The sequence below is a fragment of the Gavialis gangeticus genome, unplaced genomic scaffold (assembly GCF_001723915.1).
Source record: "Gavialis gangeticus isolate Ggan-Ray unplaced genomic scaffold, GavGan_comp1, whole genome shotgun sequence".
NCBI classification, from domain to species: domain Eukaryota; kingdom Metazoa; phylum Chordata; order Crocodylia; family Gavialidae; genus Gavialis; species Gavialis gangeticus.
In genome coordinates, this window is record NW_017729032.1 from 121,135,379 (window position 1) to 121,140,863 (window position 5,485).

Sequence of the window (5,485 nt, forward strand, 5' to 3'; positions counted from 1 at the left end):
AGCCTGCTACCATTGGGCTCATGTAGATGAAACAAAATTTCCCATTTACATCAACGCAACTGCGTTTGTGTTTCCGCAACCTGGGATTCCCCACTGCTTTAAAGTCCATTTAACACCTTAAACTAACACTACTCGGAGATGTTTTAATTTGTGTTGCTTTCCAGTTACGCTGCTCCAACTGTGGATTTTGTTTGTGCAAATAGCCAGGGACTCCGAAGACTTGTAACTAACCCCCTTCTCCATGAGGGAGAGCTGTGTTCTGGCCTCTAGCCAGCAGGTGCCACTGTGTGTTCTTTTGTACCCTCCTTCACTCCTCCCTCCTCCCTCACAGCACACAGTTCAGGCAGGTCAGGATGGGTCTGCTCAAACCTATTCCTATTATTAGTATTTTAAAATGGGGAAGAGAAGTAATCCTTTAAGTATCTACCCCCTCTTAATTTTCCAGGCCCCCCCGTCACCTATATTATATGTCCTCCTGCCCCCGTGCATGTACCCTCCTGTCCTCCTGCCCCACCCCCCACAGGTACCCTCCACCTAGGACCCCTGTGACCCCTGCACCCCCCATCATGTGCTGCCACTGCAGTGGCCATAGCTCCTGGTGACAGCTGCAGCATCACCGTTGATTTTAGTGGTTCAGAACCACAGCTTCTATTTGCTGATAATCCAGTCAAGAAACAGAAACAATACCATATAACTTACATGACTAATAACAATTAATTAACACAGCTCAAATACCAGATAGGAAACACTGGCAGAGAGCTATTAGCAATCAATCACTAGGTTACTACATTACAGTAACATCTAATAATTGCAAGGTAATTTCAGGATCATGGCTCTTCCATGAATAAGATGACAACCAGCTGATCAGATCAGTCATTCACTGCAACTGATTCACTCAGTTTTAGTTTTTACCAGTGTTTATGAAATTATCATTGCTCTATTTGAGACTTATAGCTTAACCATTTCTATGTTGCATTGAGTAAATGGAGATATACTGTACTCCCATGAGAGTTTGTGCCCTAACAAAAGGTAGCACTGAGCAAAATCTGCAACCTTTGAAGTTAAGAGGACTTGTGTTGTTGACTTCAATGGGAGTGCACCTTTCCTCTCCCAAGGTTTTTTTTTTTTAAGTGGGGGAGGGGGAAGAAGAAATTCTGTTTTATAAATCACAGCAAGATATCTGACATATATTTTATATTTACAGATATTCCTTTTTCTTTTCTCATTCAGGCTTTTCAGTGAGTTCAGTACATGCCTAAGGATATTCAAGGGTTAAATCATTCTTGTCATATTGCTTATGAACCCCTAAAGCAGCACTTATTTTACCACTTTAATGCTCAACAGGACTGCTGTGGAGATGTCAAAAATGTTCAGGGGTTTAATTTACCCAGTTTTCTGATTCTTCATTCTTCTATTTTGGGAAGACAGTTTGGGTTACTTTTTCCTGAGTATTCAAGCAACTATCCTCCTCTTTCAGTGTTTTAGAGTGTGGCAAGGAAGGCAAAAAATAAATATAACAAAATATTATTACAAAATTATAAAATATATATATATATCAGCTTCAGCTGGAGGATCAGAGAGATTCATTACACTTGTTAAGGTATAAATGAGCTGCATACCAGCAGAAATAACTGCTACAGAACAAAGTCCCAGTGTATTCAAGGACTGCCAAGTTTAGCCCTGTGAATTCATATTTTTTTCTCCTCATTATCATCTCCATTTTTCAGTGTACATGAGCATGAAAGAATTGAACTATTTGGCAAGTTTAAGTTATGTGTGAGCATGTGGCCTAAGTGTTTGTGTGTAACACAATACAGAGGAGCATTGAGGAGGATATTCTGATGAAGAATAACAGACTAATGAAGAATAGTCTTGTATTCGTCTACACACAACCTAAAGGTGCATGAATGGAATCAGGAGACCCTGGTTTTACTGCCAATTCTGCTGTGGAATCTCTTGACAAGATCACTTATTCCCTGTTTGAGTGCCTCAACTTTTGATATAAGCAGGAGTCAATCATTGTCATCAACTAACGATTTCCATTGCAGCAGTGGGAGCTCAGCACCTTTGAAATTCTATCACTGGTTTCCCCACTGGTAAGATGGGATGACATAATAAAACAGGAAACAATACTTACCTCCCTCAAATGGTTGTTATCAGTTTTAATATATTCATTTTAGAAAGGTTCATATTAATCCTCATAGGTGCTATTAGACAAAATAAAAACCTATTATTATTATTATAGTATAAGGTGGATACTGTATTACACATGGATGCCAATTCTCCAGAGGTAGTTGGTAGCTGCCACCAAGGACAGGTGCATTCTGGTGTATCCAGGAAGCACGCAGGCACACTACAGACCTTTGTAAATTGTTTCCTGGGCCCATTCCTGCAAGACTTACACAAGTGAAGAACTCATCCGCCTGCCATATTCCCATTGTTTGTCTTTGCAGAACCAGGTTCTGATGCTGACCATATGCAGCATTTGTGTTAATGCAGTGGCACTGAGGATATTTTATACGAGTTGTCACATTCTGTAGTTAAATAACATCATAGCAGTCTGGATTGTCTTCTAATTCTACCAAACTATGTAAAGATTCTTTTTTTAACTTCTTCTCAATAAAGCTCTTGTATTTGTCAGGATGAGACCACCTCATTATATATCTCTATGTTCCAACTGTACTAGCAATATTAACATATTGTAATTTTTTGAAGTCATGTTTTGTGCCAATACCCCTTTATATTTTGAATGCTAATGTCTTCATCATTGCATTTACATTGTAAAAGAATATGGACATTATGCTTACAGTAGCTATTTACTTACATTCCAGATTTCCGTATATCTACGGCAACTGGCTTTGCTGGATATCTCTGCTTTAAAGACTTTCTATTCTCTTTCTAATTCTGCTACAGACATAATTCACACTTTACTTCCAAACTTTGGTAGACATGCGTTGTATAACAACTCACGCTTTACTATCGCTTGCAAGTTTGGTGGCTCATTAATACAGTACTTATAGTGAAGGTGCACTACATATTGATCTAATTAAATGTTTTTGATTCAGGACAACAATAATAATAGGATTAATTATTGTAATTTGTGCAGCAGAAACATATACATAAATAGGTAATTTCCCCCCCAATATTGCCAGTAGAAAATGAATTTCAGACATTAGGACCTGAGAGACCAGAAAGCTACAGCTGCTGAGTTAGTGTCCCTCCCATAGTTCTGGCCAGCAGCTCTGACATCCCTGCACAAAGTAATCACAGATCACAGCATTTAATCACTGAAAACAAGCACTCCAGAGGACAGCAGTGTCAATATCCCACTCTCTCATTATCTGTTTGGATTGCACATCCACACTGTCAGATAAACAGAGTGGAAAATTAAGATTAAAAATATGGTAATTTCATTTCAGGCAGCAGGCACCACTCACTGCCCCTATTATGCTATTGATTACCTCTGAATTCAATTTTTCTTTCAATGCAAACTTTAATCTGTTTGCTACCCAGCAATTCAACTCCCCAAGGGCTATTTGAGAGTAAGTAACCATTTAATCTGATGCTAACTGAAAAATCACCGTCCTTAATGAATTGTGTAAATCATTCAGCTCTAAAGCACCTTTGACTTCTATTTCATTTTTTATTTTCTACTCAATATAGGAAGGGATCGGCGTGTGAATAATTACAAAGTAGCAAGTATTTTTAAATAGAGCAAATATGATAAAAACCCTATTATAGTGGGGCATGTGTAATGAACAGTACTTTTTAATTTCAAAATAGCTATTCATTAAAAAAGAATGGAAGATTAAAAAGAGAGGCTCAAAGCTCAAGGTAAAAGTTGATAGACATTGTAATTACATGGTTAATTTCAAAGATTTATATGCTGTTATGATTTAAAAGGAATTTTTATGACCTGACATTTTCATTTGAGAAGATTTTTTATTTAAAATTAATCTTCTAGCTCCTATTCTTAATTATTTCTTGGCAAGCGATAAATGGGAATACAAAAAATGCCCTATATCAAATTTTAAGCAGAATAAATGCATGTGAATTTTTGAACAGCAATAAAGTGGCCCTACTTACCCTATTCGAATCACTTTGCACTGAAATTCCAGGCTAAAATAAATTCTTTGTATATGGAAATTATTGGCACTTTTAAGAATGCATCAAGGATACTGATCCATGTCATTATTTTTAATTTTTTATTTATCTGTTTGGCCATGGTATTCAACTTGAATTGCAGTTCAAGTTTGTGATCCAGCAGGGACTTTCTCTTCTTAAACGTTGACAGATTTTCTTCCCAAGCCCCATTACAACAGGGCTTGCCAAGGAAGGAGGACTAGGCTTAGCTTAGCTTTCTAAACTTTGACAGTAGAAAGGAAAGTCAAGAAATGACTCACTCTAGAAAAATGCTCAGGTGGTTGTTTACAATTAGGATTTCAAAAGCTGCTTCCTGAAATCCCTGCGTAGGGCAAGTGAAAGAGAGGCAGCTTTGCCTGAGGGATCCTGTCCTGTTACAATACAATGACATGCACACACACACATACACAGAGGTGTAGTTGTGTTTTGTTTTTCTCAAAGAGGGTGAGAGAGGCCGAGATCTGTTATTTAGCCAACTGCTTTTAGACATTTTCACTTCAGACTGATGACATCGCCTTTTATTATGAATGAGCTGAACAAAGAGTAAGCCTGTTATTAAAGCAGGCCAGGACCTCTCTAATTATCATTTAATAGGCACTTGGAGAGCACACACCACCAGCCTGAGCCTCCTCCACCTCTTTCTCCTGAGTCTACACAAGACTTGGAAGACTTTCTCCCTTGCTGCAGGAGCGGCAGCAGCAGCCAGGTGGTGCTTACTCAGCACGCTGGACAAGAGGCAGGAGGCACTCATTAGTGACAGCACAAAACAGCAGGTTAGTAGTTATGCCTCTCACTAACATGTTGTGTCTTTTTGGAAACTCATTAACAGTCCACAATATGTTTTCTTTTGAACCCCATGCCCTTTTGAAAAGTTAGGGCAAAACCACTATGATCTGGTGACAGGCTTTTCTGCACCATAACCAGGATCCCTGATGATTTTCTCTGATAAAAAAAAAAAATCCCCAATTTTCAGATTAAAGAAAGTAACCCACAATCCATATTTTCTGTGATTAAAATGAAACACCACTATTTATGTCTATGTCTGTGTCTTAGTGGCATTTCATTTCAATCATGAGAAGGTCTGGATTTGGGGTTACTTTTTTTAATCTGAAATTTGGGGATTTTTTTTTTTAATCAGAGAAAACCAGGGTCCCTGGTAATCATCACCAGCCTTCTACTGTCTTCAACTGGAGTTGAACTGAAATCAATGAAGCTTCACCAATTTACAACAGCTGGGAATCTGGGCCTCAGGTTTTCAACACATCGATTTTCTACGTGTGCAGCAGTATTTTCTCTCTTTCACGAAGAGAAGCAGCAGATCAGACATCCTCCTCCTCCAGCC